This window comes from Corvus brachyrhynchos, unplaced genomic scaffold, assembly GCF_000691975.1.
Source record: "Corvus brachyrhynchos isolate BGI_N302 unplaced genomic scaffold, ASM69197v1 scaffold139, whole genome shotgun sequence".
Lineage (NCBI taxonomy): Eukaryota > Metazoa > Chordata > Aves > Passeriformes > Corvidae > Corvus > Corvus brachyrhynchos.
The window spans coordinates 3,066,688-3,093,822 of NW_008246062.1; the positions used below are offsets into that span (position 1 = coordinate 3,066,688).

The 27,135-nt window shown below is 38.6% G+C and overlaps 1 long non-coding RNA gene across 1 annotated transcript; it reads left to right on the forward strand.

Moving 5' to 3' along the window:
* Positions 1-2,097: 2,097 nt before the first annotated feature.
* On the forward strand, positions 2,098-23,903 carry LOC108449708. The gene is made up of 5 exons (XR_001865973.1): positions 2,098-2,110; positions 6,208-6,212; positions 16,763-16,767; positions 20,923-20,929; positions 23,813-23,903. It is a non-coding gene; the product is annotated as an uncharacterized LOC108449708 (long non-coding RNA).
* Positions 23,904-27,135: the final 3,232 nt, after the last annotated feature.

Below are 27,135 nucleotides of genomic sequence, written 5' to 3' on the forward strand. Positions count from 1 at the left end.
GTGTCAATCTAGTAACTTTTTTTTTTTAGCTAGCACTAATTAATTTTGAACACAGAGGAAAATGATTGAAGTAAAAAAAAAAAAAAAAAAATCTTGGGGGGGCCTGCCTAAATGTGTTTACTTAATTAATACATGATAAATAAATATCCTGAGTCATAATCTGACTTCTTGCTAGAGGAATAGCAGATCTTGGTAGACAAAGTGGTTGAAACAATGAGGGATAGGGGAGAGTGTTGCTTGTCTCTGTCTGTTCTTTACATTTGAATAGAAAAGTCATAGGCCATAACTTCACTATTTGTTGTTAAATTGTTGTCATCACAGCATCTCTCTGCTAGTCAAGCAGGGTCAACTCTTGATACAGCATCTGGGTACACATCAGAGCGGGTCTGCACCTCTTCTCAGGGAAGCTGTGATGGGAGGTCCACTGGTTTTGTTCTCTCCCTTTCCTGTGGCTGATAGAAACTAAAGAAACACATCCTTCAGGCACCTCCAGACACCGGGAAAGGAAGTGTTTCCACCATGGTGATTACAGACCAGGACTGCAAGATTATGCTGTCACTCACCATCACAGTTGTCAGAGAAGAACTGTGAGACTCAGAGCTGTCCTATGTGCTCAGACAATGGAGGCTTGGTAGCCTCCAATGTAGTATTAAAGAACAAGATGTGTATGCTGCAAGGACAAAATGGTAATACATATAGTCATTAGGAGTGGAGCAATTTGCCATAAATGGAAGGAATAAAAGGAGTTGACTGACCCACAGATTTTTTTTTTTTTAAATTTGTATTACTATTGTAGGTTTTCAGAAAAGAAAATTAACTTTTTTTTTGTTTTGAAACCATGTCCGATTGTTTATTGAACACTTCCAGGGATGGTGACTGCACCACCTTCCTTGGCATCCTTCTCTAATGCCTGACCACAATGTCAGTGCAGAGATCCTTCCTGTGTCCAACCTGAACCTGCCCTGGCAGCTTGAGGCTATGTCCTCGTTCCCTGTTGAACAAACAGAATTTTTTTTTTGAAACACAAAAATTTTGAATTGTGTCATCTTCTAGGGAACAGATAACTTAGTCCCTTTTCTAGTTGCAAATACAGTTGCTAAAGTGCTGGTAAAATTCTTATTCTTTAAGTCAGTGCACTGCTTTCATGAGTATGATTCTTGTATGATCTTGGTAGGTCAAAAGGTACTTGCTCAGGTTTTGTTGCTTTAACTCAGATTGATTAAATGTTTGAAGGAGTGTATCTCCTTTAGCTTCACAGGACTGAGTTGGAAGTTGTCTTCACATTTTGAATGAAGCTTCGAAGAAGGTAAAAGGCATTGTGAGTTCACTCCAGCCTGCAATTATACTGCTGATAAGATGTTAATGAAGAGAAATACTGAATAGTCTGCAAAGTAGTTATAATCAAGTCTTCTTGTAATTAAAATTGTCAACAAATTGACAAAGACTCTTAGTGACTTTTACTAAAACTGTTACAAAAGTGAAGCTGGGAGCATCTGTGCATACACTGAGGTCACTGGTGGACACATTGCTTTTTTTCAGGATGACCTTTTCCTTAGGAGATCTTCCATATACAGAGTCAAACAGAAAGTCCTGTTAGCCTAAAGCATCAAGTCTACCTCAGGCCAACCACATCTGTTTTGTGAAAGTATATAAAAATGTCAGCCAAGCACAGAGTGAAGCTTTGCCTCCTTCCTCTCCTGACAATGCAGTGTTAGGACTTTATGATCAACACTTTGTACCTGATCAAGACTTGTGCCCAAACTTCTGGATACTTATAGACCAACAAAGGAACTGAACTTTCTGTGAGCTGAAATAGCTGTGTGCGTGTTTGTGTGCATATCTACACCTCTGTATTTCAGTCTACTTGTAAAAAGCTTGCTGTGTACATGGCTCACTTTAACAAACACAAGTCCGGATGTGTAACATCAACGTTATGTGCATATAAGATAAAAATCACATTCGTGCAGAAGGGATCTCAAAGTCTTTTAGAGTCTCTGTAGAAAAGCGCAATTCAAGTAAAAATATCTATGGTGATTTATTGGCAGCAAGGGCCCAACCCAGAGAAAATGGAATCAGAATATTTCACAAGGAATTGGACTGGAATTGTTTAGTATAAATGGCCAGGCTACAGATGACTGTAGATTTGGTTGTCTGGCTGCAGTTTGTGTGAGAGAGGTCATCTCTTCTTAGTATAATACTATATTTTTTCCCTTCTATCATTACATCAAAAGTTAATGGAAAATCATTAACAGCTCTTTCACACCCTTCAAAAGGTATCGCCACTTTTATTCCTCTGTAGAGGGAAACACACTATGTAACTCTCAGCCTTTCATCCTCAAGTACTTGCCACTTAAAAACAAGTTTGAAAGCAACTTAAATGTACAACACATTATATAGTTATAAGACAGGAGTAGAAATCCAACAGCCTGGGCTTGAGGGAAGGCTGGAAATAGCTCACATCTATTTCTAGACATAGATCCTTTAGCATATGGCACATAACCTCTGAGTCAAAAAGATTCTAGCGGGAGGTGTGAAACAACTCCATGCTTCTGAATAGGGCAAATGCAATGTGATGTGATTAAAAGGATGATTGTAATATTGTATGTCCCAAAGCACTAATAAGCTGGTATTACAAATACTCCCTCATAACTGGTTTTGACATCAGCATTATTAAGTCTTAATCAAGGATGAGGAATCACTAGATAAACATTAAGCAGTAGTGATCATAGATTGTTAGTAAACGTGAAGGAATGAAGGAAGCATGTTCTTACACATGGCTAGAGATGGAATCTACACTTTATTTCTTTATTATTGTTACTGCTTCTCTGCTTTTTTGACTGGCTTGAGACACTGGGCATTTTGGTTGTGGGAAGTGGAAATGAGAATTCGTTTTTCTGCTTAAATTTTGCTTTGTTTTGGAGCAAAGTAAAAACCTTACTAGGAAGATTTGTGAAGCTTTGAAGTTTCTAATTACTGCTTGCAAAATTTTTAACACTTTCTTTAAAGACATCACACATCAGTCTTCCTAGAAGTTAAAAGTGAAAAGGGATGGAAGAAAGTTCTGACTAAGGATGTTTTCCTATTTTTTCATGTTATTATTTTTGAAACTCAATCTGAACTTGGAAAGAATGTTTTCAAAGTCTGAGTTCTGCAAACAGAGTTATTAAAAAAAAATCAACCAAACCAAGAAAACCAGACCAAACAAACAAATGAATGAAAAAAAAACCCAAACCTTTTTCGTACACCTAGTGAAAACAGCATTATGTTTTTTCAGGATTAAAGGTAGCCAAGTAAAAGACAAAAGGAGGAAAAAATAAAGAAAAAAGTGGGATGGCTCCTCTTGGAGTGGGACAGAAGGGTGACTTTACAGCAGAATTCCTTCCCTGCTCTGCTAGTGGCTTCTCGAGGCTTAAACATTCTGAAGGCTGTAAAGGAGCAGCCGCACAGTTTCTCTAACATACACTGATTGAACATTTCTGTTAGCCTGAATTCAGCTGAGAGATATCGCAGTCCTGCTCGACTTCCTCCTCCTTTCTACACCACGGACATGGCCCCCAGCCTGGGGGGCCTTTGTATCAGCTATGGATCCTCCCCTCATGGGGAAATTCTAAATTAAGGCAGCTGGAGCTGTCCTTTAAAGCACTGTGGCAATTGAAAGAGGATAGTTAGTCAAGACTGTCTAAATTTTACTTAGGAAACTTGGTTATTTGCTTGGACTTTAGGGACAGAACAAATGAGACAAGGAATGGACTTTCTTCCAAACATGAACTGTGTTTTTTCATGGTGTTTCTTTTTAAGATGTTTTTTTGACAGTGAAATCACAGTTCCTCCTCTATCAGTGGGTAGCTGTTTTGTGCATATTTGTCAATAGCTGTCAAGACCCATAGGACAGGTGCATTTTCCAACACTCCCTCGTACAGATAAAGGTACGTATTTCTGGTTGCCACTTTCCTCTGTGTTATGAGGTGCACAGCTTACAGTGTTGCAGTGGAATGAGTGTTGAGTTCTCCCAGACAAAGGCTTGAATCAACAGCCAACAAAACAAAAAATATTTATTTTGCATTTCAGAGTACATAATTGAATAATGCAAACCCATTCAATTTAGGGTACATAATCTGGACCTGCTACAGTAAAGGGGTGGCCAAGTCTTCCATGCACAGTCTCCACTTCATTTTTCAGTGCTGTCTATTTCTTGCAGCCAGGCAACTGGAGATTTTGTCTGTCTCTTATTTAAAGCAAGTGACTCAGGTTCTGTACCTAAGCCCTCTGAGGCTGCACTCTAGGCAAGGACCATATCCATGCTTAGGCACGAGGGAAAAGTTATCTTGATGCAGTCAATGCCATGAACACAGGGAATTGATGACTTGGCATTCAAGTGCCGAGTCATCAATCATAAAGAATCAATCTTCACTCCCTGAGGAGCTGGCCCCAGGCAAACATAATTCTCTCTCACTGCCACAGACCTGATAGCTCTTGTCCCATTTGTAGGGATTGTATTTGTTCTTATTTCAACATTGATTCACTTGGCATTCAGAAGTATTTTCCAGATTCCCAGACAATGTCACCTAATTCATCCTCTCTAAAAAGGGTGGTGATGGCTGTATATTAGAGGACCTTAATACTTGTTTTTTTCCTGGTGGTACTTTAAGAACTGAATGGAAAACAAGATCCTGTAGGTTCCTCTATTGCCTTTTGTGCATGTGATTTGAGGAAGGGGAATGGTAGACACACAAGGAGGGCTGTTAAAAGCTTTTGAGTGCTTTTAACTCAGTCAGGCTTTTTATGCCTGTCAGCAGGTAGGTTAATCAGTAAGCCTTATTATTTGTATTCCAATGACAACTCAGAGGGATTGGTCTGGACTACAACACCATTGTGAGCCAGGACCTATACTTACCATAGAATGAAAGCTGGGCCCTAAATGCTTAAAGCTTATGCACTAGCATTAAGATTTGACTTTTTTTTTTACTTTCCCTAGGGCACAGTATCCTGAAAAATATCAAAATAAGTAAGCACACTGAATTCCAAGAATTTGGAGCACTGCTCAGGAGCATAGTTGCTGTACTCATAGGACAAGGGAAAAAAGTGGGTTTGTTTACTTCTTCCTTTATTTTCCTTTATATTATTCTTAGTCCTAGACAGGGACTAGAAAAAAGCCAGCTTCCAAGCACCAGTATATGCAATTAGCTAATTATATGTGAAAGAGTGCAGTGCATTTATAGTGTTCTTTTCTGTATAGGTTCTTATTGTAATTTGGGACTTGAAGTCTTGAAAGCTGGTATTTGGAGCTTAGAAATCTGCATCAAATTTTACTTATTAGAAGCAGAGCTGGTACTAAAAATCTGCTGGGGAGAGCACTTTTCCAGAAAATGCACAACTTTTTACAGTGTTCCTGCCATGCTGAGGGGAGTAGGAGAATAAACTCAAAAGCCAGTCCCAGTCACCGATGCACAGAGATTCAGGAGGTTACATTTCTCTTTCCACTTGGCCTGACCTGATCTAACATTGTGCTACAGGCTAAAAGGGTGATCTCAACCATCCCCAGCTCCTGACTGTGATCTTCTGCTATTACCTTACGTGAGTTCCAGAAATCATGCAACCATGGAGTGAGATGATGCAGTGCAATGTCCTGGCTGAAAATGATGTGGGGGAAAAAAAAAAGAAAAACCCTAAATGTTTGATTTTTGGTCAGAGAAGCAAACTGATGAGATTCACTCTGTGACCACCAATGTGCTGAACCTGGAACGAGGTCAGGAAATGGATGTAGAGGATGGATGGATGGATGGATGACTTCTCTCAGGCACAGCTGGCATTAGGTCATGAAATGACAGTGCCCATATTTGAGGTATTGTGTAACCAAGGCTGGCAAACTCATGGCTTTATAAGTGGGTTGTGTAAGGGGATGCTCAGGGGATAAGAGGTCTTGAAATTTCCAACACTGCTGCAAGCACTAAGCAAGGTAAACCTTCCTTAAAAAGGCAGTCATCCAAAACGTTCTTTCCTCTCCTGACTGGATAGTTGGCCAGCTGTCTAATCCTGTTCCTTATTTCCTACATTTTTTTTTTTTTTTTATTTTCCACAAAATAGAAAATATTTAAATATTTTAAATTTATTTTTTAACATTTTTTATTTATTCTTTAAAGGAATTATGGGTAATGACTCAAATAAGTAACACTCAATTGGAGCATTTAAGCGCTTGAAAGAGCCCAGACTTTGTTGTCATTTCTCAGAGTAAGACACACTGAAGAGGAGCTAGATTTTTTTTTTTTTTAGGGGGGAAGGATAGAAAACTAGAGATTGTATTCACGCTAGATGAAATTCATCTGAGGAGTATAATGGCAGCAACTTAACATTCAAAATTTAGCTCAAGAGGGACTTTCATAGCTTGGGAAAATTATGTGGACTGTGGGTGTAGGTCTGAAATTCCCTTCTCACAGATAAACTGGGGTAATGATAGTGAATTTGCACCTTGTTACTCCAGCACTAAATTCCTGATCTACAGGGAACTTGACGATCATATTTAACTTTGCTAGAAGAATTTTTCATCCAACTGCTTTGCTTACCTGGAATAAATAATTAGTAATACCAGAATTTAATGAAAATCTAATTTATTTTACAGACATAAGAGTTCTAAAATATGTTTTTGTAAAGTTTGGGCAAATCTCTTAACCGAACCTTCGAACCATCCGAGTTTTGTTCATTCTAAGCTTTAATGCTTGGGAAAGTGACCAATGAGGCATAAAGCAAATCTTATTGCTTCATCAGATGGTGAGTGCAATTTATGATCTACTGACAAACCCAGAAGAGAATGTTGAAATATTGTGGTCACACCTAATAAAATAGCAGGTACAGCCTGCAGATAGGGCAAAGACTAATCCCAGCTTCATGCACTAATCTCTGTTGAAGCCAATGGGAGTAACCTTGGCCTCAGTTCAACAAAATATTTAAGCACATTTTTAAGTCTAGAACTGTGGCTGAAGTGATTGTAGGCTACAAATGATAGAAAGAAGAAGCAAACTCTCAGTGAAACTGGCCCACTTCACTCCTTTGACTAAAGCTCCATAGGAAGAGCTCTTAAACACTGTTTAAGTTTCCTTTGTAATATTTTTTTTTCAGATTTGAAATGCTCTCAAGTAAATGCTTTATGCTGAGGTTTTCCTTTTAGTTAAATTAAGGTTTGAATAAAAAATTTGTTCCAGAGAACTGGGGCACCGATGATTCTGCTGGCCAAAGAAACTCACATTAGATTTGTAAAAAGTGGGTTAATTAGCCAGAAAGTCTTCAGGAAACCCAGGCAGACATTCACAGTCCTTGCAAAAACAGAGATGCAGAGCCTTGCTGAGACAATAAGGGACCTCCTTGCATGATGAATCCATGATTATCTTTCTCTCCACACATTTTTGCTTGTCCTTCTCACCTAGCTTAGGAGAGCTCTTTTCAGAGAGAATTTCAAGGGCTGCTTTATTTGTTAGGAGACAAGGAGGCACTAATAAATTCCTCTGTGTGAGGTATTTAATTACATAATAATGTGTACACTAATCAAGGTAAATGTGTTTGTGAAAACACCTTGATATGGGAACAGTTAATCACCCAAGGCATTGCTTCTTAACACACCTTGGAAGTTAACTTAATTAAATTAATTAGAACAATGAAAAAATGAACTGTTTATTGGTCTACAATGGCCTGAAGCGAGTGCTTTCCCACCAATGCTAGGAAATCTCCCAGACTGCAAAATCTATTTTTTTTTTATTCTGCACCTCTCGTTCTTGCTCTTACGGCAACTTGTGAAGAACCTGAAATGGGTGGTATTTTCCTCTACGGCCCTGGCATGTGATCTCCTCATCTGCAGGAACCAGATGATTCGTACCCAGAAGTGCTGTACTTGCAGCCAAGGTCCAGAAAATGAACACATCTGTGAGCTGATCTGTGCAGCTATGTGCTAGTTGGAAAAGAGCAGTTAATGCGCAGGGGATGTGCTTGTTCACAGTCAAAAGCCAGCAGAGATGTGTGGAAAGGCACCTTCTTACCTCTAGTATGCTTTTCAGTGTCTCTCATTATCCATTATTGCTTTCTACTTCCAAATATTGCATCCAATGCAGCCATTTGCTGTCCTGTTTTTCTGGGGACCTAGCTGACAAATATGATTATGTTTTCCCCCATGCCTTCAGCAAAATTTTTGTTGACCACAGCTCTGACAGATGCACAGCTGGCCTGTAAGAACATGGTTCTGTGTTTGGTCACACATGATTCTGCTGTTCACTGTGTGGACACCAGGGCTGGCTTAAGCTGCAGATTCGTGTATAATTTATCCTTCTGTCAGGACAATATTGATGTGGAAAAAAAGCAGACACACTCTTCAAAGCCTTTCTTTCCTTCTTCCTTGTCTCCCCCTCTTTAGCACTGAAGAAAAAAAATTCTTATATCTCTATGGACAGACAGATCTGTTAGATGAAATATATGTATTTTGTTTGCATACCCTGGACCAAAAAATCACCTTGACTCAATTCCCAGTGTGGCCACACCAACGTTTGTTTTAGCAGAGTCTGGGGAGGATATGCCACAGGAGGTTGAAGAAAAGGTTGGATGAGGATGTGGTGAGTCTTCTGAGGGAAAACAGTACCTCTGCTGACCTAAATCCTGCATGAAATCAGTGTAGCAGGTCACAATGAGTAATGTAAGCAGTAGGGTTGGAAACTCAGGAGGCAAGTGGTTGTTCATGGCTTTTGTCGTGCACTGACCTTTTAGAAGTGACATGGATTGCTCTCTTTATGGCACCCAGGGAGGCTGGTCAGGGACAGTAAGGATGGCTCAGGACCCTGACACCTGTGTGTCATTTGCTCTCCGATGAAGCAGGGGAGAGAGAGTTTCTTCACTGCGATGGAAGTTGGTCTTTCAAGCAAAAGACTAGCCCTTCTTTCTTCATCATGGTCACCTGTTTGCTCTGCAAAAGAGAAGACATAGTTTCTGAGTAGACTGGTTTAAAGAGATGTATGTAAGTTATCACCAGTGGTCAAGGAATGGGGCAGGACTGCCTTGCTCTAGGCATTTCACCAACATTAAACAAAACAAAAGGCTTTGCTCCAAACTGGTACTCCAAGTCCAGCTGAGGTACTAGCTGGATTTTAAGCACCCTTCCAACCCAAGGCAGGCTGCTTCATAAACATGGGGCTGGTTTTGTGTTTGCCAGTCTGAAGACTAGAGTAGTACTGTGCACTTAGAGGTCCAGCTCCTGGTCTTTCAAATTTGATTGCACTTCTTGATAGGACATAAATGGCAGCTTCCACCTCTCTATGACAACTCAGTTTTTGTAATTCCCAAGAGTCTAGTAGCTGGTGCTACTGTTCATTCAGAGTAAAACCAGTATGCTCCCCCAGATGGATTTCTGTACATTGTGCATCCTGGGAATTTGCGCAGATGCGCAACTGAATCCAGGAACAAGGTAGCTCTGTCAGTGTGGTTTTGAATCCCAATCCACATGTTCTACTGCTCAGTTTTGCAGTTTGAATGCAGACATATGTTCATACATCCAGATTAGTCCCAACTCTGGAGCTGACACAACCAACAGCAGCCCAAGGCTCTCCTCATAACGCTGTTTTGGTGGGTGCTGATGAGACTTGTGGTATGGAGAGCCTGATTTACTGACTTCAGTCTTTTAGTGGCTAAGTCAAGGAAGAAAAAAAAACAAGCAAAAAAACCAACTGTGAAAACAGTGCTGGTATTTTCAAAAGCAATTAGGTATTTGGATAGATATTTACTTCCTACATAGCAATAATTTCTGCCATTTTCTTTGCTTATCAGGACAACTGAAACCATCTTCAATGAGGTTAAGAAGTGAGGACTGTGAAGAAATGAGTTGCCGGCATACTTCTGGCCTTCATTTTTTCAGCCATGTAAAAGTGTTCCATGTGTCACTGCAGTACCTCCCTGTTACTCCTTACTCACCTGTATGGGCCAGTCTGTCTTATCATCACAACTGGAACACAGCATGTGGAAAGAAGGGAAAAGAACACATTCTGTGAGTATGTGGGACTAGTGTTTTCTGCTTGTATTTCCTAATTGTGCTGATTGTGAAATCTCTATTTTCTCCTGTTTCCAGGTTTTATATGCACTGGTTTTCTATGCAGGTGCCAGTTGTTATGACTTTGCTTACTTGTTCTTTTTTCCCCCCTTTCTTTATGTATGTTTTATTATCTTAGAATGTTTTTGTTACTTTGTGTACATGTGCAAACATGTTAATAATTTTCTTGGGACTCTTTCATCAGAACCTATTATCACAAACCTATGTTGTTGCTATGTAACAAAGCTGCACGGCTGTTTCAACACTTTTTTTTTTTTTTTAATCTCTGTGCTTCTTTCAATTCTTAATTCTTTCTTTCTTCCAGACATTTCTCTCTTCCTTCCTCTCCCCTGAAGAAATCCAAAACGCCTACACACACACACCCCTATGCACACACAAACAGAAGGAAACACTGGGGGAAAAATACCCTTCAATTCCTCCCATACTGTTTGGTGACTTATTTATTTAATTTCAAGGTCTCTTCTGAAGATGAGAAATAAGACACGACAAGGCATGTGTTATACTGAGATAACATATACCTTTGGGGAAGTGTGAAACACAAGGCAAAGAGGAGCGCCTTCAATGACCCAAGATGAGAGTTATCTTGTGGTAACACACACCTAGATGTGTCCCATTATGGCTGTGAAGGATGGGGATGCAGAAAGTGGAAATAAAAGAAATACTAGGACTTAAATTCCTTTTATTGTTATTATTATTTTTAAGTTAGTCTGCAGTATGTCCTTCTATCATAAAAAAGAGAGTAGGATTCCAGCCAACAATCCTGTGGGACATCCATTATAATACAAAATAATACATGCGGAGATGATAAAGCCAGAAGGGACACTCACATTCACTCTTACTGTGGATAGTTCCATATCGCAATTTATTAAATGTCACAGAGTTATTCAGTATTGAATTCAAAGTATTTAATTACATTCCTTCCCAAAAGGCATCCACGCTACTTCTGAAGACATCAAAACACAGGGAATCTATTACTTATTGGGTAATTTTTTCCAATAGTTTGTGACCCCTGCTATTAAAAAGTTGTGCCTTCCTAAGAATTTGATTGTCTGCCAGTTTGAATATGTCCAATCATTCTTGCTTGTTCTGTCATATTGCATAAGATTACACGACATATCCTACCTTGTCCTACCTGTGTTGTAATCCAGTCAACTCCTTTCTTTACAGAAAATTAAGCAAATTGATTTATTTTAATCCTTCATTAAGAATGTGTTTGAAACATTATGATTATTTTTAAGACTTCTTTGCCCATTGCTTTATGTCAGCAGCTTCTGTGCTGGTTTTGCTGGGGTGAAGTTAATTTTCTTCATAGCACCTGAAGTGGCTGCATTTTGAATTTGTGCAGAAAACAGTGTTGATAATACAGAGTTGTTGACTGTGCAACAAGTCCAGTTTCACTAATACTTTGTTTCTGTTTTGCAAAGTGTTCAGGGCCTTCTTTCTAAAGAAGACAAAGACATTTTTTACCTTCTTTTTCCAGGTATAATCATGTTACAGTGAATCTTCTATTTCTATGGCTGCCATTTTATGAGACAGCCAGATGGTTTTTCCTGTTCCCATCCTTACTTACCAGCCTGTCAATCTCTGTGCCAACTGCAGATTTTAGCTGTAGTGATTTCTTATTTACTTATTGATGAAAATATTGAATAATGCTGCACCAATTACTAAGCCACATTAGAAACAGCTCCCTCCTAAATCCTGGGATAATACAACATTAAGTACTGCATTTTGAGACCTTATAGTTAGACAGTTCTTAATCCAATTAGCATATGTTTTATTCATATTGTATGGGGATAATTTTAAAATTAAACTCTTTTTCAGTACTAAATTCAATGTAGCCAAATGTATTGTGAAAAAATAATGGGATAAAAGGAGTCTTACCTTTTATCAGACCTTTCATCAATGCGGAAGTAAAAAACAAAACAACAAAAGCCAAACAAAAACAAAACAAAAGGAAACAAAACAACCTGAGAGGTTCAATTTACATTTATTTGCTTAACAAGTGACTCTTCTTTTTAAAACATCAAGCCTTTGAAGTCACTAGAATTTCTCAGAGATTTAAAAAGTGTGCTGATCCAAGCAAAAGGTGATAAAAGATTGCTGTGGTCCTTTCTTTAGTACATGAACTTAGCTGATACCACGTGCAAATTCTTTCTAAGTGTAATCTTAAAAACAACTGTTTTCCTGTGTGACCTGGGTGAATTGAATTCAGTATTTGTTGTAGCAAATTGTGCACAATACCTAGTAGAATGAAATCCTTAGATTAATAGATTTTAAGGCTGGAAGGGAACATTATGATTATGTGCTCTGACCTCTTGCATAGCGCCTGTCATGGAATTTTAGCCAGTAATTCTCGCCTCAGGCTCCATATCTTGTGATGCATAACAGTCTATTACTACAGCAAGTGTTGGGCTTCTTTGGTGCTGCCTGCATGAGAGTCAGCCCTTTTCAGTATCAGTTTGGCAGTAACGTAAGGGTGGCTGTGGAAAGGGATATAAAATAGCATATATATTAATGTTTCTTTTTTAAGGGAAGGTAATGTATGTCATATCCATATTCACATATGTATACATGCATGCACATAGAATCATAGAATCATGGAAGCACAGAGCTGCCCAGGTTGGAAGGGACCTCCAGAGATGATCCAATTCCATCTTCAGTGTGAAAGGGAGCCTGGATAAAATTATTTAGCATTCTGTCCTATTGCAGCTTGAAAGCCTTCAGTGATGAGAGGGTTGTTCTGAATGGTTTACTGTGAAAAACTTATGTGAAGGTGAAACTATACCAAGGTGAACTTGTTCCCATTGCTGCTTGTCTTCTCCATGTGACTCCTCATGAAGAGTGTCCTCTTTGTAGCTATTCTTTAGGTTCAGTAACACAGTGATGAAGTTGCCCCTGAGCCTGCTCTTTTCCAGGCTGAAAAGACCTAACTCTTTCACTCTTTTCTCACAGGGCAGCTTGTCCAGTCATTTTGATCATCTTTGTGGCTCTCCTTTGGACTCTCTCTTGTCTGTCCACAACTTTTTTGAGCTGTAACAACCAAAGCTGGATCAGGTGCAGCCTTAAAGGGTCAGAGTGGAATGGGATGATACCTCTCTGTCTCTTTTAGTAACAGACCTGCAGATGCAACCAAGGATTTTATCTGCCTTTTTTTGCTGCAGTGGCACACTGCTGACACATATTTAGCTTGTTTTCCACCAGATCCCCCAGACCTCTTTCAACAAGATTGCTCCCCAGCCATGGGGAACAGAGCTTGTACTGGTCTCCTTGAATATGTCAGCCCAGGACATTTATATTTTGGAAACTTGCAGAATTATGGAGAGAAATGCTCTAGCTGACTGAAAAGCCTGAGGACCTGACTTGGGTCAGGGTATTGTCTACCCTGACAATTCAGTTTGGATCAGGACTGTATTTCTGAAGTGACCTTCTGGACCTTTCTCAATTATTACGTCTTGCACAAAGTGAATTTGGAGTGTATGAACAGGATCTTGTATGGAAAAAACTGATGTCAGTGATGAACTTTAATCAAATATCTGATGTTCTCCTGCATCTTGGGTTTATGGGACCACTCTAAGGCTACTATAAACTAAAAAAAGCCCTAAAAGATATATAGTGTGAATGCTGGGCCCTCAACAGCAGCTGATTCTGTATATCTACTGAAGTTGCATCACCCTGCTTGACTGTGTGAAGCTGTTCTGCCAGATTAAGACCTGATGGCACTGACTAGCAGTTTCCTGGGGTACTCAGAAACTTATTTAGAGTACCTACTTTTTACATTAAAAAGAGAAAGATGAAATGGTAGGGGTCTTAGAAACCTAGAAAAGAATGAGATTTTCAATCTCATGGTATGTTAAAACCATGATTGCAGTGGTCAGTGACTGGCCCATGTGGAATGAATTTCCAGACTCTCTGTTTCTTAGGATTTTGGGGCAGACATCCAAGTTGACATCCATGTAGGTAGTCCCAACAGTTCATCTCCAGTTCATATGGGAGTATATTCTGAACAAACTATGTACACTAGAGGCTGGATGGAAATTTTCATGCTGTGACAAATGTGCTTTGTGAGCCAGACAAGGCTTTGAGCATTCAGTGGGACCGATGCACCTTGTGTAACATACAGATAACTGCTAGCAATTTTTCTGAGTGCCCTTTCCTCAAGGACGATAAACTTATTTCTTCACAGAGAAAAGAATAGACCTCATATATGCCTTTTTTTAGTTCTTCACTTGTTTCTCGGGGTGCTAGTCAAGATGGCAGCCTTTGCAAATATGAACAGAGTTAAGACACAGTAGGGATGTAATGAAGTGAATTCTTCAGCGTGTAATAGTAGCAGATTTTTATACCAGTCCTGCCAACAGCTCTCACCATGACTGACGTGCTCAACATTAACTTGTATTCCCAGGTACATAATACTTAAATTCTTTTGAACACGCTACTGGAAACAGGCATGCTAAGGAGTTGTCATTCTACTGACTAATAATGCCATATCCATTATTATCTTAAAATGCCCCCTTTTAGAACTTTGCTGATCCCGTTGAATATTCTGGGTAGCTGAGTTTTCAAAACATATTCATTCCCAGTAGAGCTCTATGCTCTGTTGATTGGCTGCCTCCTTTCCTGATCACGCTGTGAACTTTAGTGGATGAAATTTTATACATAATCACGCTGCATTCTTTGCTGATTGAGCCATCTATTATCACTGTTTATATAGCTATTACATTCTGCATTTGCCAGTCCAGTTTCAAGCTTGTTTTTCCCCCAATATATTATGCAAAATAAACTGAACAGGAATTACAGTATTTCCAACCTGCTGTGTCTTCAGAATCTAAGATAGCAAAATGCTTAGGTTTTCTTTCAAATAGTAGGATAAATGCTTCCCCAAAGATTGAAGCTGCTGGTTATGGAAAGCTTGTGCCACTTACTATATGCAAAACAGGAAGATTTACAAAGAAACTGATTGCATCTTTATTTGCTTTATCAAAGAATCTAAAACCATAGCTGAAACTATAGAAAATGCACTTTAGTGATCTTAAAACAAATGATATCCCCAACAGATTTGTCAACAGCTTAGCATATAAGCCCTGGCTGCTGAAGCAAAAAGCATCTGGAATTTCTGCTGCTAGAATATGCACCTTAATAAGGAAAAGATTCAAAAGTTCAGTTCCTGAATTGTAGAGCTTGGTCAGCGGAGCTTTGCAGCTGAACAAGTGTTGTCTGTGCAGCTGGTTTTGCCAAAAATAAATAAATAAGGGGAATGAATAAACCAGCGCTCAAAACTGTGAATCTTCCCTAATAATAAAATATGCAAAAATGATAGTAAACTCTCTCCATTTATTAAATTAAATTATGCATCTCAATCAGCAAAGTGTGCAACAACTGCACTCAAGAAGGGCGTCACTAAATCATGGGAAGACACAGCCCAATCAGGAAAATTTAACAACTCCATCATTAAATTAGGCAACATTATCAGAACCAAGGTAAATAAAATGGAGATAAACTCTGCAGGCTGATCTTTGCTGGCCAGAAGACTGAAAGGGAGACTGAAAGACACCGTTTGATAATAAACAGGGCAGTCTCCCTGGGGGCAACAGACCTTTAGGAGATGTAAATGATAATTGCTTTAATGAAGTCACTGGAGCTGAATCTATTCTTTTAAAGTAAATACCTGGTACAACAATTGTGTTGTGACTCTTTCTTTATAGAATGCTAGCTCCTTTGTACTCTGATGAACAGTATCCCATAAGGACCCTACTCCAACAGGTAAGCAAGGAATTGCAGTTTAGTTTTTATTTGTGTAGGAGTCCTCTTTTTGCACCTTTCCCCAAATAATTTTCTGTTAAGGGGGGAAAAAAAAATTAAAATAATCCGTGAATATACAAAATTCAATGTAAAAGTCTTCCCCCAGTGATAAGAAAAAAAGATTGTACTTCATACTCACATGTTTTCTGCCAGCCTTGCAACAGATAACCCTGCAGGGCAGTTTGGAGTAGGTGTTAAAATTGGCTACAGGTGACTAAAAGGTATACGGTGGAAGATCTGAATACAAAGAAAAGGGCAGTGACTCTAAAATAGTAACTCCTGGAAATGAACAAAAAGTTTGAAATTGGTTTGAATGTGAGAAGAGACATTCCAGGCAAGACCTGCTGATTATTTTTAGCCCCTAGTCAGACCTATTGTGGGATAGTATACCTGGATGATTCAAGGGTCATTGGATATCGCAAAGAAAAGAAAATAATACAAATAGATAACATGGTAGCAGCCCTTGTGTAGCAAAAAAGGCTTATAGACTGTATTGGCAATAAATATATCAGCCTTTACCATTAACTTCTAAGTTAAATCTGACCTATTAATGATTGCTGTGAAGGGGATATGACTCTGCACCAAGAGGCAGCCACTGCCCTGGGGTGCCTGCAGTCCACAAAATAGGTCAGATGAAAGAAAGAGGAAATATGAAGTGATCAAATGGGTAAACTGAGGAACAAGGGGAAGTCAGTGTCAAAGCTGCTGAATCACTCTGTCCTGACTCAGTCTGTAGTTCTGTAACCAGGACTTCCTAGACTGCTTTTCCCTAACCTGTGTCAATTGTGAGCTGTCAGTCCTTGCTGATTGGCATCCTGTCCATTTGTGAGGATTGGGAGCCTGGATATTTACTCAGGGGCTTTGGTGGGTGCATATGAGTTTTCCCAGCCTGTGTCAATGTGCCATTGCTATTATCTTTACCTGTATCAAGCAGGCTAAAGGCAATCTGTTCGGAAATCGTCTCCATTTTGCTGGGTAGACATATGCTTAGTCAAATCCTTAAGGAAAGCTGCCACTAATGCAGTGTACGAAGGAGCTGAAGTTACTGAGCATTACAGGTGTTTGTTTAACCTTGGCATACATGGGAAAACTATAATGATTTGTTTTGTATCTGAAGGCCCAGAGAGGATTATGCTGCCTGTTACTGTCTGCATGTGAGGTGTGTGAGCAAGGCAACTTTAAAGACACAGCCAATTTCTGTGCTTCATCAGGATCAAACATTTCCATTAAAATACTAACTTTTAAACACTAATATTAGTCTGAAATAATTATTGAGGATTTCTCCCTGTGGCCATTATATCCTTAAGTGAGACGAGGTAATTTCTGCTGTTAGTGTTCTGAGCATTATTTTTCCAGCTTTCTTCTTCAGCAATTCTTTTCAATAAATTCAGTGCACTTGAAAATCAGATACTAATTTAAAAAGCCTGAGAAGGAAGGTACTAGAGAACACTGAAACACAGACATACATAAAAATGTGCTCACACATATACACAGGCAATAAATGCCCATAATACACACAGGCATGCAGAATCTCCTGAGGCTTTGTGTTCTTGATGGTTCCATCACATATATTTTACAGGTCACGGGGCCATGAGAAAAATGCATACACAGTCTAAATTCAGTTGCCACAAACTGGCAGATGTCTGAAGGAACAATAGTTTCAGAGGGTGACAGAGTTATGATTCACAGGGGTTTAACAGGCCTCTGAAAAGTAGAACATCCTTTTCAACATCTTCGTGCAGAATGGTAGATTACCATTCTGCTCCCACTTGGATCTATAGGAGGTGAAATATCCAGCACCTCTGGGGCAGGGCTGGGTGCCCACAAGTCATTGATTCGCCAAACACACAGGTATGTGCTTCAGAGCCTCCTACTTCAATAAGAACTCAGCTCTTATTGATGCCAATGGCTCTGAAGCACATGCCTGACACTGATTCGGATACAAGCACGTAGACATCTTGAATTGACTTAAAAATCCCACAAAATATAGACACACTCATTTTGCCACTTTATCATGCCCTGAAAATCAAGGCATTAGGAAAGAGAAGAGCTTCTCTATAATGCTGGATAATGGAGGAAAAGGTAAAATACATATGATATGACACAGTTTTACCTGAAATTATTCCTTAAGAAGCATTTGGCCTTTATGTAATGGTGCAACCACTTGTTATAATAAGATTTGGAAATTTGTTTATCCATTCACTTATTTATTGGAGAGTATCATTATTTAACTTCTGAAGTGCCACGCTAGGGACATATAGGATTGGGAAAAATTTGCCCATTTTCTAGATGAGATAGGAGGGAAATTTATGTGTACGATTGGGGAAGGATACTTAAAAAAATGTAAAATGTTTCATTAAACAGAAACTTACCCCAGCTGTTCATTTCATTTTTATACCTCACAGAAAGGAAGCTTCTGCTGATAGCTGTTCAAGGCATCTGGTGTCTTTATTTGAAGTAGTTAGTTGCGAATGGACAATCAAACATGTCCATGTATTGGGGAGAGTTTGTAAACCTTCCTCTGACTGGCTCTCAGCACTGGAAGCATCTGCAGACTTTTATAACCCTCAGTTCACTGCAGTGACTTAGTCCTTTGGTACCATTAATGAACCATCAGAATATCATTAGTGCCAGGAGAGAGAGTTCGATTCATCTCGCAAAACACTGAGGTTTATATATGAGGTGGCCAGTTCAGGACTTCCATACACTCAGTGGGCAGAAACACATTTAGATCATGTAGATATATAAATTGGTGTAGTAGACTTATGCTTTTTATTTTAAATCAATGCAAAAACTCCTCCATGACAGACACTTAAGAAGGAAAGGGTCAGAGTTAATGTTTCAATGACAGCTCTTTGAGAGGAGTACAAACCCATTATCTTTTCCTTCAGCCTCTTCTTCCTCCTACTCTTCCCCTATATACACTCTAAATCCTTCTTATTATAATGGAGTAATTCTTCTATTAAGAGAAGATGTGATGAACATTTTGACTTTTAACTGTGTTATTACCTGATGGATCAGTTTATGTACTGATGTAACAGGTACAAACTCTGCCATTCAGGACTGAGTGTTTTTTTTAATTAGAAAATTATTTGGGTTATGTTAAGCTTTTTCAAATTTAAAAGAAAAAAAAAAAAGTACTAATTTTTGAGTACTTAAGTTTGTGACTTGGTAATATTCTCTTGGCATGAAGTGTAATTTGAATATCTTGTGCATTCATGTATTGTACATTTAGAAGGCCTTTTTTAAAACAGACACTGCTCTGAAGAGTAATTTATTATCACAATACTTCAGAAGCTGTTTCTCAGAAATAGAGAGTAATTTTTAAAAGGAATAATTTTTCATAGAAAGTCTTACTTGACCATGTCTCTTCCAGTATGAAAAAGTGTAATTACTTTATTTTTTCATGTGACTTAACTTCAAACTGTCTTTTGAAAGTATTACTTTTACAAAGTACGTATGCAATTTCTTTAAAATATATTGTTAAGATGTTTCTTTAATGAGAATCTGCATGCAAAATTTATAATGTATGTTGCTGTCATTATATATCTAATTGGCCAAGTGCAAGGAAATGGAAAATGGAATTTTTTTGATGACAAATATGTTTCCAGGTGTAAAGTATTTAACCATAATAATCTACAGCTGTGTAATTGTATTGCTGAGTCAAACAAAGTCTTGTAGTCATTGACAATTCATCTTGCCATTTAATTCCAAATCTCTGCATTAACTGTTCCATTTTCCCTATTATTAAATGTTAGCTTTCCTTTTGAAGACAGTCCCTATATAAGAAATCCTTTTCACGTAAGTACTCTCTGTAAAGCATAATATGCATTATAAGATGCTGAGGACAGGATTTATTTCACTTACTGTTATTGTATAAAAATTACATACTTGGTCTAAGGCAGATAACTGGACCCTTTTTATATTCAGTGGAGAGGAATGGGTACCTCAGAGACTGATTTGTCCTGTCTGTGTCAGACATCTGGCTTAAGTTGGGACAAATCACTACTTGGAGTTGTCTGTTTTTCTCTGCTGACTGCAGAGAGACCCTAGGTGATTATTTTAGGCCATTCACCTTTCAGACAGTGAAGGTTAGTTGAGATGAATCCCATCTCTAATTGTAGAAACCCAGATGGCAGGGAAGAAAAAAAAAAAAAGAAAAGAAGATGAAGCAAGAGAAACAAACCAACAACATCTAAAATATGTTTCTTGCATTTAGTTGTGAAAGAGCAGGGCAGTCACACATTGTACCTAAAACCAGATCATAATGTTGTATGTTCATCATGTAAAAGCCACAGCAAGGAAATCCATGTTCTTCATGTGTGTGGATGTGTGTAAAGGGATTAAGCAGTTTAACACATGCTTATGCTTCCAAAATATCTTTTGGATTGGACCAAATTAAATTTACCCAAGCCCAAACACCTGTTTAAGGCTGTGATGACACTGCCATATGATGGGTCAGTTGCTGCGCACATGCAGTCATGATCAGGTTTATTTGGTCAGTTCAAGTAATAATACCCCAGACACTCACCCTGGCCCTAGAGCGTGGTTTTGGTACATGAGATCCATAAGATTCACATCTAGGCTTCCCTGATAGCCTAAGCTATCTAGGGCTACCAGCCTTTGGTACGGTAACATCTTGTTTTGTGGAGTTCCCTGAGGTCTGACTTACGCTGCCACAAATTTTTTGGCAACACAGGGTGAAAAAGCCTTATCTTCTACACATTCTGCCTCACCTCTGCCTCCTTCTCCATGCTTTACCAATATCAGTGTGGTACTCAGTGTAGTCTCACCTGCATGTTTGTAAAACCTGAAAAGTAACAATAAATACATTCACAATTTCCAAGCTTTGGGGTTTCCTTTGTACTATTTTTGGTCTTTTATCAAGCACAAAGGAGACAGAATGTGATGTCACACACCCACCCTGGATGGCTATGTCAGGCACTGTAGTGTGATTTGAAAAAAAAAAAAAGGGAAGATCAAAGCAATTGGCATTTACAGAAGAAGAGTGGTTTCAGCAATGTTTTTAAGAAAAATAGTATAATTAGAAATCTTGTTCCTCTTGGACCATAATTAAATGCAAGCACAATTATAAAACTACTTAAAAATAGGGGAAATTATTTTAAATCAGTTAATTCAGGATTTGGAAGTAATTTGCATTTCACAGAATCAAAAAAGCCCCAAAGACAAACCTAAGCCAGGGTATATTTCTATTGATATTTTCATTAAACTCTAAAAAAAGTTGGTTTTCACGGAAAATTAAGCTGTAGTGCAATGCATTTACAATATATTGATTACATTTTTTTTTCCTGAAAAGTATGGACATCAGAGCAATCTAATAAAAACCCTGATGTTTGTTGAGGGTTTTTTGTTGTTTGTTTTTGTTTGTTTGTTTGTTTGTGGGTTTTTTGGTTTTGCTTAGTTTTTTTTTTTTAAGGAACAAAACCATTTTAAAGTAGATTTTTGGCAGGTATTCCACCTGTAAAATGCCTGGCTTTATGAACTGCTGTGAGTGGATCCAAATGAGTGTGTAAAAACCCTTGAGACTGTTGTTGTAGGTTCATTTGAAGTCACATTGACTGCAGTGTGTGACTATGATACCACAATGATGTGCACTGACAGCATTTTACTCTTACTTTCTGTGTTAATTTTAGTAGTAAAACATGAGTTCCTTTAAAGTCAAAAGAAGATTTGCCACTGACTATTTCAGCTTTCAGTCTTTCAACTGGACACTTACCTGTCTGACTTCTCAATTTAGGGTTCCCTTTCTTTCACCAGAAGATGACAATCCTTGTGGCTTTTTTCTGCTTTGCTAATGATCAGACAATTTGGACATCATTCATGGGGGTTAAACATGAGATTTCCATCAGTGCAGGTCGCCTATACTCCCTCATGGAAAGAAAGAGAAATTATTTGGTTGCAGTCCATTTCATATCCTAAAATTGCTTATTTCTCTAGTTGACTGTACAAAAGTCTAAGACAATTGGATTAGTGTTTGTTTATCAGATTGAAATAACTATAATTACACTCAGTGAGTCCTACCTCTTCTCTTGTCTCATCCCCTGCACTCCAAGATGAAAAGTATCTTTTCCCAGCCTCGCTTGCTCTGTGCCAGTCATCAGAATTGATTGAAACTTGATAAATGGGCACAGGGATGACATATGGTATAAGAAAGCTGTGGTTGCAACAGGTTGGTTTGGACTCAGTTTGACTCCATAGCCCTATACTAAAAGGCTGAGATTTCAAAATGAACATCTACTGGGGAGAGTTACTAGAAAATCATAAATCAGCTCCTTGATGAGATATTATCTTTATCTATGATGTCTTGTAAGGTGAATGAAAGAAATCTGTGTAGGCAAAACAGATGGTGTTTAGAACCTGATGGCCACAGCACAGACACTTCAAGAGTGTTTGCTCTGAGTCAGTTGTAGTCTGAACCCACAGACTGCAGGAGTAGTGCCTCTGAAGATCTCCAGGAATATATCCTCTGGTCTAATTTAACCTAAAAGGAATAGTATCCATGCTCCAGGACTGCCACAGAAGGCAAACAAATGTATGGTAAATAAAGACAATTGGGAAATTTGCTTTAGAAGCACACTTCTGGCCCAAAGCAAAAGACTGATGCTTATAAGTGTGATTAGGGCTTATTACTATACAAGCTGTGTGCATTTACCTGCACTAACGTGTAAGTCAACAATGTAAAGGCAATAACTTTATTGATGAAATATTTTCTGATTAATTTCTCTAACCATAGGAATGAGTTTATTTTTGTAATCTCAATTGTTTACCCATTGAAGTTATTATATTTTCAGGAAGCAAATCCTTTTTGTTAAGAAATCTGATTATACGTTTGAGTTATTGACCTTTTTTTTTTGGAACACTTTTTTTTTAGAGATGCTCATTAAGATCTTTTGTCTACAAAACAAGTGTGTTTTCCTATGCCATAGAGCAGCCAAATTCTAATTGCTGGCTTCATTATACAGAAAAGTAGAAGTGTAACAATCAAGAGCCTTATTACACATACATAATTGAGTTTCATTACAACTTATGAAAACATAAACTGTCTTAAACACACTTGCAGAAAGTGTTGCATCATCAAATCAACACTTTTATTATACAAAAGTAATTGTGTTTAAAGACACCAAACATATGTTACATATACAAGAGAAAAAACACAACAAACAGAACTCTAATACGACTCAGAATTTTTAGCAATTCTCAGATCTTCAAGAGTTGTTTTTATTTTGTCTTTTAAATTAGTATCCCACAAAATGAAGGTAGGTGGAACTCTCACCAATGAAACAGAATTCAGATGCTTTTGGACCAAGGCATTTGAAAAAAGTCTCATTTGATACAGCATACAGGATTCATTTAGAGTTTGCAAGGTAGTTATCTGCAGCTGAGTTTATTGTTTAACCTTATGGACTATCTTATTACTGGAAGATAAACTTTTACTAAGTATGTTTCGTTTCATACCCATTTCTTTTTTTGCAGACAAATGTAGATATTTGTTTTGTATGTCTTTAGCTAGATGAGATCAATCCACCTTTTATCACTCTTCAACATGGCTTATTAATATGGTTTGAAATGAGACGTTCAGCCCAAATCAGAGGTGAACTTTTGTTGCTAGACTTTCTTATAAAGAGCAGGCATTAGGTGTGTTTTGAGGCATTGTTAGTTCATCTTCTAGTGTTAAATTTGTGCTTTGATATCCTGGTTTCTGCCAGGACAGGGTTAACTTTTTGCAGTAGTCAGGAGGGGACATGGCCAGGCCACCACTGCTACTTGATACCACCACTTGTCCTTGCCAGGAGAGGGGGAATGGGAATGGTAATCTCACTTCCAAGGAGAGTAGTGTTCCTTCCAGTCAGGAGGAATTGTGGCAGGGAAGATCCAAGTTGCATTTTCTAATTGTCATGGGCTTTCTGTGTAAAACAGTTCTTTGTCTTACACCTCTTGTTATTAATATTGTTTCTGTTACTGTTGGTTTTCTTATCTCATTGCTGTTTCCAGTAAATTCTTCTTACCTCTGCCCACGATCTTTGCCATATCTGCTTCCAAGTGGAGGAGGAGAGGGAGTGTGTGGCAGTGTGATTTTAGTGGGAGTATTAAATTGGAGAACACCATTCCTAAACCATGACAGTCTACACTGACACCCCATGAGGGGCACAAAAGTTTGAGATAACAACTGATGTGCCCAGAGCAGAAAGAAATTTGATCTGAGTATTTGTTGTGTTAGGTACAAAACCACTGGTCACAGTGTTGCTTGCTCTGTTTGTGTGGTGAGGTACCTATCCCTGGATATAGTCCCATACATGGAATATGTGCTCCTGAGATGACCTTCCTGAGAGCAGGAAGAGGGATCAGGATTGCTTTGTTGCTGTACCATGGAATATCAGCTTATGACATGATAAAACCAAGTGCAATGAGGGTCATTTAGGATGTGTATTCTGTGCTGTTCTCCTGCCCTTGCCTCTGAGAGTCCATTAATAATCATACCCAGCCTGTGGGTAAAACAGGGAAGGATGAGTTTCCCCAGATTTTCACTCCCTTTTCCTTCTTCAGGCCTGTTGAAAGAGCTTTCGAGGATTTGGAATTTCCCCCGGATATTAAGAAAAACATGTTCTTATTGCTAGGTCTGCCAGGCCTTCACAGTGCGGTTCGCAGCACATTCGATGTTAGAAAAGAGATTTTTAGGAGGGCATTTCAGAGATCTTCTCCCTGAAAGTCAGCCACTTTTCCAGCTAAGATGGTAGCCTTCAAGCATCCCTTTTCCACTTCAAGTCTCAGTGTAAGAACAGTGTCTGGTTGTTTATCGCAGAATCCCATGGCAGGCCTTGTTAACACAAACATATCACTTGAGCCCAAGCTTGCTCTTTGGGTTCCCTTCTGGAACTCGTGAGTGAAACAGGTAGGAAATCTTTTCTGAGACATTTTTCTTCTTGCTAGGGTGTTTCTTCATGACAGCAATGTGATTTACATGGGATGAGCCTTCAGCTGTGAGATAGACACAGATAATTTAGAATGGAACAGTGCAAAACCCCAGGCAAATGTACATCATGCTATAGACCAGTGCATGATTAGAGGAGCTAGATACCTAAATTTCAGTGGGTTGCAGTATTTTCTCCACCTTAAGCATATACTGGAATATATGTATTTATGACGTTATTGTTGAATCACAAATAATTGAGGCTGGAAATCTCTAACATCATTTAGTCAAAACACTATCTTCTTTTCCACTGTCCTACATCTTAAAATTTCAATTAACCTAATTTTATTCTGAAATTTTCAATTACCTGTTAAAGAAACACTTATAAATCTGTATTTGGATTTCACCAGTTGCTCTGATTGCTACTAGTGATACTTACTACTGATTTGAGTGTTATTTTAAGTTACTGGCCTTGTTTGAGATGTTGCTGTGTTTTGGATAAACACATGGAAAGAGTCAACTCTCTAAAAAGAGAGATTAGACTCTGAGGAGGACATCATAAATCGGGATGAATGAACTTAGACAACAGTTCATAATATACCCATAGCATTCAAAAAATATCCTGGTTCCTATTTCAGAGATTTATCCCAGAGAATATTCTATTCAATTCTAATTCAATCTCATCTCAGTTAATCTAATAATTGTGTAGTAAGTTCCAAATTACACTTTTTCCTGATCTTTGGCAATAAGTAATTAGCTCAGTGTAAGCATTTAACATTTTCTCCTGACCATTAATAAATACCACTACATTTATTCACTCCAGTCAGCAGCACCTTGACCATCTTCCCCTACAAATAAATGGTGACAGCAGGAAATAACATAAAGCTTTTTTTTTTTTTTTTTCCTTGGCACTCACAGTTTCTCCTTTGCCTTATCCATCAACACTTTTGCTGGTACTTGTAGTGTGCCTTATTGTGACATCTTTGCTTGGTTCCACATGTTTAATACATCAGTTCCTCTAACATTTGAGCAGACTTTATAGAGATCTATTCGGAGACAATATATGTGCACTATTAATTGTATATATTATATATAGTATATGAAGCGAGAGAAAGAGAGAATCTGATTACTCTAGGGCATCGGCTGCTTTCAACCAATAATAATTTAACATCTCTATTAACTACCTTTTGATGTTCTCTGTAGAGGGTACATACTGTTTTATATACAGGATGCATAATAAATTCCTATGAGATTATGCTGCAATTGAGTAGAAAGTCTATAATGCATAAGTGATGGAGCTGAAAAGCAGCTAGGAAGGATTTTCCTTTCAAAATAAGGTCACATATTTACATCTCATAGAGCAATATGATGGGTGCTGAAGACCAAGAGGCACCGAGTTGCACTTTTTGGTGTGCTAAGCCTTTCTGTCCATTTACTGCTGCTGGAAAATGAGGTGATACGTGACAAGAGGAAGATGAAGAAGAAAAAACCCACAGCCTTCTGAACCTCCAGAAAGGATTTTGTGTCACTTTCTTCAGAATACAGAAAGTCAAGGATACAATTAATCTTAGCTATCATTAGCTAAATGAGGCATCTCTTCTCAAGTAAGCTAGCACTTTCAGTCAGCTTTTTTAGGTGGCACTGTTGAACGCTTAGGAGTGCTTGCTTTTGTTGCAGGTGATGCCAGAAGGAGACAAGGGGACTAGCACAGACTGGATGCCTACTTCTTGGGAGCCATAGTTTGGCAGTGGGTTATCCAGCTTACTGCCTGGGAAAAAGATATTCAAACCTTAGCTCTAGCTCTGATCCTCTGAGACTTTCAAATATATATTTTAAGTTATTGTGGCAAAGAGACTTAATACAAAATAGCATGTCTGCCCCAGAAAAAGGGAGCTATTCTCCACACTGGTGCAGCACCACCTTGAATATAGTGTACATTTTTGGTCACTGCCATACAGGTGTCTCGGTTTGAGACAAGTTTAGGGGGAAACGCTCTAGAACGAATATCTCCTCCACAGAAGGCAAGTTTCAGCACTCCCTTCCCCACTGATATGAAAGGAATTTCTTGAAGGAAAGTGAAAAAAAACTATTTATTTAACAAACAAAGTGCGTGCAGGGCACGCAGAAAAAATGAATAACTTAAAATATTGTTAAAAATTAATAACTGTTAAAATATTAAACCTCCTCACTGCAGAGAAAGCTGGTGGGTTTAGAGTTCCCTCTCTAGCTGGCTTGGCCCCTCCTGAGGTGCGAGGCTGGGATGCGGTGTCCCTGCAGCCTCCCTGCCGGTCCATGGGATTCAATGATCTGGTTCTCAGATCACAGCTAGGCA